The sequence below is a fragment of the Rutidosis leptorrhynchoides genome, chromosome 2 (assembly GCF_046630445.1).
Source record: "Rutidosis leptorrhynchoides isolate AG116_Rl617_1_P2 chromosome 2, CSIRO_AGI_Rlap_v1, whole genome shotgun sequence".
Lineage (NCBI taxonomy): Eukaryota > Viridiplantae > Streptophyta > Magnoliopsida > Asterales > Asteraceae > Rutidosis > Rutidosis leptorrhynchoides.
Window position 1 is genome coordinate 288,754,260 of NC_092334.1, and position 6,875 is coordinate 288,761,134.

The window sequence follows — 6,875 nt, forward strand, 5'->3', positions numbered from 1 at the left end:
AGTTATAGTCCCATTTTCTATTTTAAATCTTTTGGGATGAGAATACATGCAATTTATTTTATATTGTGGACACATGTGGAAGTTGGTTTAAATTATTCATTGTGAGTTGAACAAAAATATTTCCTAGTCTGGTAACTGTAATCACTGGTTTCTACTGGTGAACGCGAATCCTACGGATAGATCTATCGGGTTTGACAACCCCATTTCGAGCTAGTCGCGCTAGCAATTTATAATCGAAATGTTTAGTACTTCGTATTTTGTTGTAGATACACTTGTTCGGTGTATATTATTTATTGTGTTTGACAAGGGTAAATAAATGGTTAAGTGGTTACCAGGTGGCTCACGGTAAATGGAATAATGTTATTATATGTTTTCTAGCATATAATTTGGTGGTTCAAAAAGGAGTTTTTATGTTTTCAAACATAAATTTTTGTTGTTTAAATTAAATATTGTTTGCAATATTAAACCTATAATTCACTCAACATTTTTGTTAACAGTTACTCGCATGTTTTATTCTCAGGTTCATGATTGATTGCTTCCGCTGTGCTTAGAGAGTCTGCATATTTTTTATGGCAGCTTTTGTTAAACAATAACTTGCATTCTATTTTGATACATTTAATAGTGGATGCTGTTGACTTTGTTTTGGTCAACTTTTAGTTAAGTAATAATGTATGGTTTTTCTAAACTTACATATTTTGATAGGTTTCCTTTATAGGAAATCATTTTTAAATAAAGAATGCAAGGTTATTTATTAAATTCATATAGAGTTATGATCAAGCTGTGGGACCAAGATAACGATGGTCGTCAAGTGTACTTTGATGGGTCGTTAAAGTTGGTATCAGAGCTCTGGTTGTAGGGAATTAGGCTGCATTGATGTCGTTACCCGAGTCAATAGGGTGCATTAGTGAGTCTAGTCTACAGCCCTACCTATTATATATTATTATATGTGATTATTGGTATCATATTGGTATGTATATTGTTATCATACATACATATCTGTTATGTTCTGAATCTGGGAGGAACTCCCATTTCGATTTAAACGTATTCTTCGACTCATGCGAACTTATCCTTATAAGAACACCTCGGGTAGTGAAACCGAGGGATGTCATTCTTGACTTCTGAAATTCGCGACATTTCTATGTCATCTATTATGGTTATGTATATATAATGTTTGAGTTATCTTACGCGAGATGTCATTCTTGACTTCTAAATGCTCGGCATTTCAATGTCAGCTATTATGTTTAAGAATATAACATTCTTGTTATATTACGTGCCTTTGTGCCGTTGTGCCTATGTGCTTTGGTTTTTGAACCGGAAGACGTCATTCTTGACGTTTATAGATTTTTGGCACTTCGAAGACATTTCTATGTCATCATTTACTCCTATTTGTTACTTATGATGTTTTGTCCCTTGTGCTATCCTTAGCACGTTGTTTAAGAAAATGTTTTAGAGAAATTGTGTGGAAATCCGAGGTTGATCGCCTGTCCTGACCTCATGTAGTGCTATTGGAATGGAACTATGAATTAGTAAAATATTATGGCGTCAGGCCAACGTGATTAGATTACGTTAATTCATAAAGAATTCCCAATATTGTGACATGAGGAATAGAAAGCGAGTCAAAGAAAATTTTTACACTACTCATTCAGAAATTCCGATGTATTACGTGGGTAGGGAAGATATTCATTATCTTATTTGTTGATATACGAGAAGCTCGTTTTAACCAGATTATCTATCTCATGCTCTACCCTTTCATAACTCGCTTGTTAGCAACAGCTTCGCTCGGGAACAGTTTTGGCCCAAGGACTTATGTCATGATAATAGTCAAAACAACATTTAACTCATTGGTTTTCATGACCTCGTAACATTTGTTGGTCAAATGTCGCACGACAATTCAGGTCATTTACTCGATCTTTCACAATCTTACTTCAACTTGTAACCTCTGAAATACAGATACTCTGTTTATCATCGGGAGTTTTACACATTTGTTTAATTGGGTGGTTCTCACGGATTTATGGGCGAATAGAAGTAATGAAATATTTTGTCATGTATACAATTTATAAAATCGTATATGTACGTATGGATTCAAATGAATAAGTTTACCTTAACCTATTTTGATTAGTACATACTAAATCATACCTTCAAAAATTATTTTAAACCACTCATTTATTGAGCTGTTTGATTAAGTCAATTTATTTTATATAAAATGGTACACATTGTACATACTTCTAAATTACTAAGAACTTCGTTCCGTTTATGTTGTTACATCAAACGTTTAAAGCTTTTTCAAAACTCCTTTGATTAATTTTATCAACTTTTCGCATTACCCTACAGAGTGTCTGGATCACATTTCTTCTCATCCTCGGTTTAAGGATGAAACTTACCATTAAGTTCATTGATAGAAACTCTTATGCCACTTTGGATGCCGGTTTTATAAAATTTGTTAGAAAGTCTTTGTGCTCATAAAATTTTCCCTCTTATGGTTGGACATGGCCAAAACACGGGCCGATAAATCAATTTTCTGGGGTACACTCGGTGGTCACCCTATTGTAGAAAAGGCGCTAGGTGGGTTTCTACCCCAATTGTTGTTATAGTGGGTATCATGGATATATATTACACTAGACCGTTTGAGGAGTTTCTACTCTCAATATTTGCTGTCAACCGTAACACCCTCGTAAACATCAATCCTAGGATTCAATACTTTGAGGTGCGCGAAATTATTTTTGGAGATTCATCCCACCTGGAGTCGGCCATTCTTTATAACCCATGATTCGCGTTCTTTTCATCCGCACATAAATTTAAGAATATGGATGAATCCTAGATTTCCTCGCTCATTGAGCAAGGGAGTTCACTCTTGTTGAAATATCACACCTTTCGTACGTCTTCCTTTCGAAAATGTAATGAAAATTTACTTTAAAGTCCATGATCCTCGTTATCTCCTTTGAGAGAATTACCTTAAGTATCTATGCCACCGATGTGACTACTCCATATATTTCTTCCTTCACTGTTGCAACTATATTTCATTCGTCCCAGTTCGTCCCCTTGGGGAGCTCCTGTTTTGTTTGTTAAAAAGAAAGGTGGTTCGTTCTGATGGTGTATTGATTATCGCGAGTTGAACAAGCTTACGGTTAACAACCGTTACCCTCTTCCTAGAATTGATGATCTGTTCGATCAACTTCAAGGTTTGTCCGTTTATTCTAAGATTGATCTTCGTTCCGGTTATCACCAATTACGCGCTAAAGAAACTGATATTCTGAAAACCGCTTTCTGTACCCGTTATGGTCACTTTGAATTTCTTGTTATGCCGTTCGGATTAACAAATGCACCTGCTGTGTTCATGGACCTCATGAACCGTGTGTGCAGACCCTATCTGGACAAATTCGTTATTGTTTTCATCGACGACATCCTTATTTATTCCAAGAGTGATGAAGGGCACGAAGAACATTTGAAGTTAGTGCTTGATCTGTTGAGGAAAGAAGAGTTGTACGCTAAGTTCTCTAAGTGTGCTTTCTGGTTGAGAGAAGTTCAATTCCTTGGACATATTGTTAGTAACCAGGGAATTCAAGTTGATCCTGCCAAGATTGAGGAAATTGAGAAGTGAGAAATTCCGAAAACTCCTACTCATATTCGTCAGTTCCTAGGTTTGGCATGCTATTTTAGAAGGTTCACTCAAGAGTTTTCACGAGTAGCGAAACCTCTGACTGCTTTAACGCATAAGGGGAAGAAGTACGAGTGGAAGAGTGAACAAGAGTCTGCTTTCCAGACTCTGAAGAAGAAGTTAACTTCTGCACCGATATTATCACTACTTGAGGGTAGTGATGATCTTGTTATCTATTGTGATGCTTCGTGTCAAGACTTTGGTTGTGTTTTGATGCAATGAAAGAAAGTCATTGTTTACGCGTCACGTCAGTTGAAGATTTATGAACAGGATTATACAACCCATGATGTAGAATTGGGAGCTGTTGTGTTCGTACTCAAGAATTGGAGACATTACTTATATGGGGTCAAAAGTACTGTGTACACCGATCACAAAAGTCTTCAACATATCCTTGATCAGAAACAGTTGAATATGAGACAACGAAGATGGATTGAGACGTTGAATGATTATGATTGTGAACTTTTATATCATCCGGGAAAGGCCAATGTTGTGGCTGATGCGTTAAGTAGTAAAGAAAGGGGCTGAACCTCGAAGGTTTAGGGCCTTGAATATGACAATTCGAACAAACCTCGCAAGGCAGATTCTTGAGGCACAACAAGAAGCCTTGAAGGAGGAGAATTTTATAACGGGAAGGTCCGAGACTTGAGTAAATAGTTAGAGGTACGAACCGATGGTACTCGGTATTTTAAGGGACGCCTTTGGGTTCCGAAGTTTGGTGATCTATGACAACTTGTTTTAGATGAGGCTCATAAATCTAGGTACTCTATTCATCCTGGTTCAGAAAAGACGTATCATGATCTTAAGGAGCTGTATTGGTGGCCTAATTTTAAAGCTGATGTGGTTACGTATGTGGCTAAGTGTTTGACATGTGCTAAGGTTAAAGCTGAACATCAGAAACCGTCTGGACTTTTGGTGCAACCTGAGATTCCCGAGTGGAAGTGGGAAGGTATTACAACGGATTTTATTACGAAGTTACCGAGAGTTGTGGGTGGTTATGATACCATTTGGGTGATTGTTGACCGACTCACAAAATCAGCTCATTTCTTACCGATTAAGGAAACAGATTCGAAGGAGAAGCTTACTTGTTTGTATTTGAAGTAGATTGTTTCTAGACATGGTGTTCCCGTGTTATTTTGGACCGAGATAGTCGATTTACATCGAGGTTTTGGCAGTCCTTACAAGATGCTTTGGGAACTAAATTGGATATGAACACTGATTATCATCCACAGTCAGATGGTCAGAGTGAAAGGACCATTCAAACGTTGGAAGACATGTTACGAGAAAGCATCATTGATTTTGTGCAGGTCTCCTGTCTGCTGTAATGAGGTTGGGGATGCTCAACTCACAGATCCAGGAACTTTTCATGAAACTACCGAGAAGATCGTACGGACTAAGGAAAGTTTGAGAACCACCAGAAGTCGGCAAAAGAGCTATGCCAATAAGAGAAGGAACGATATTGAATTTCAGGTCGGTGATCATGTTATGTTGAAGGTACCACCTTGGAAGGGCGTGATACGTTTTGGTAAAAGGGGAAAGTTGAATCCTCGTTTTGTTGGACCGTTTGAGATTATTGAGAGAGTTGGACCCGTGGCTTATCGTTTGAAATTGCCACAAGAACTCAGTGCTGTTCACGACGTTTTTCACGTGTTGAATTTAAAGAAGTGTTTGGCCGAGGCTGATAAGACAATTCCTCTGGAGGAACTTCATGTTGATAAGCAACTTCATTTTATTGAGGAACCTGTTGAAATTATGGATCGAGAGGTTAAGACTCTAAAGCAGAGTAGAATTTCTATTGTTCGAGTTAGATGGAACGCCGGACGCGGTCCCGAGTTCACTTGGGAGCGTGAAGGTCAGATGAAGCAGAAGTAACCGCATTTGTTCCCAGATGCCGAGGAAACCCCTGCACCTGCATAAATTTCGGGACGAAATTTCCGTAACGGGAAGGTACTGTAACGACCCTATTTTTTCAGTTATCTTTTGCCGTTAATTATTTAACGACCGTTAATTATTATTCGTGCCACGTCATTTCTATGACCTATATTATTATTTTTGTAATAATATATTAATTATTATGTATTATATGAATATTTGTATTCATATATTTAATTGTACGTTTCTACGTGTCGCGGATTTCTATCCGGCGAATCTTTTCGATTTTCAAACCAACGGTCGAACTTTTGGAATTTTTAAGTTCTAATTATTTTAAATATGATATTTTGATGTCATATGATTAAATATAGTGGTTATATATTTTATTCGCCGCGTATTTATTATCTCTTCGAAAAATCAATCGCGTAGCGGCATTTTCGTGTTTCGGGTTTCGTTCGGGCGTTCGGGCCACTAGGATTTTGTTATTTATCAAATTGGGCCACTATGGGGCCCACCCCATTCAGTTTTTGGCTGAAATTGTCAAGGGGAGGGGGGAAAGTTGTCAAACTCTCATTCTTGTGATCTTAATCCATAACCTCCTCATTTCACTTTCATTTTAACCTAAACCAAATTATTTTCTCTCCTCCTTTTTCTTCTTTTGGCTGTCACCCATCACTAGCATCATCATCATCATCATCTCACAAAATATTACATGGATCAAGAAGCTTTAATCATCATCGCGTTCATCTCTTCGAGCTCTACACGCCTATATTAATCAATTCTTGATTAGGGTATAAACTCTAACCCTAGAACTTTTGATTTTTCTTTATTTTACTGTATTTGATGTCTATTTTAATAGTATGATGACTATTGGTTGTTGTAAAGATGTTGGTATGCGTAGAATTATTCGAATACATATGTTTTCGGTTTGATATAATTGGGACAGCAGCTAATTCGTGTCTTTCTGTTATTGTGACTGTTATAAAAGTTAAAATAAAGTATCTAGATGAGTTCCTCTCATCAAGACATTAATTTTAGACTCCGGATTCATGTCGTTTCGATTCCCGGAACCCTAATTATGATCAAAGTGGTATTTTGTTAAGATTGAAATGTGATTTTGGTATGAACCAGGTTTGGTCCGACTTTGTGACCATATTTGGTTACTTTAGGGTGTGTTAGTGTGTTAGAACTGATGGTGGGGTGAACTTTCATGTTCGGGTCATCTCAATCCAAGCCACGAATCACCCGTTACGTCTAAAACACGTTTTTGATTGAATTGAAGTTCCAAGTAGTGTATTGGCTGTATATCACGACTTGTGGGCTGTTCTTGGTGTGTTCTTGAGTGTACCAA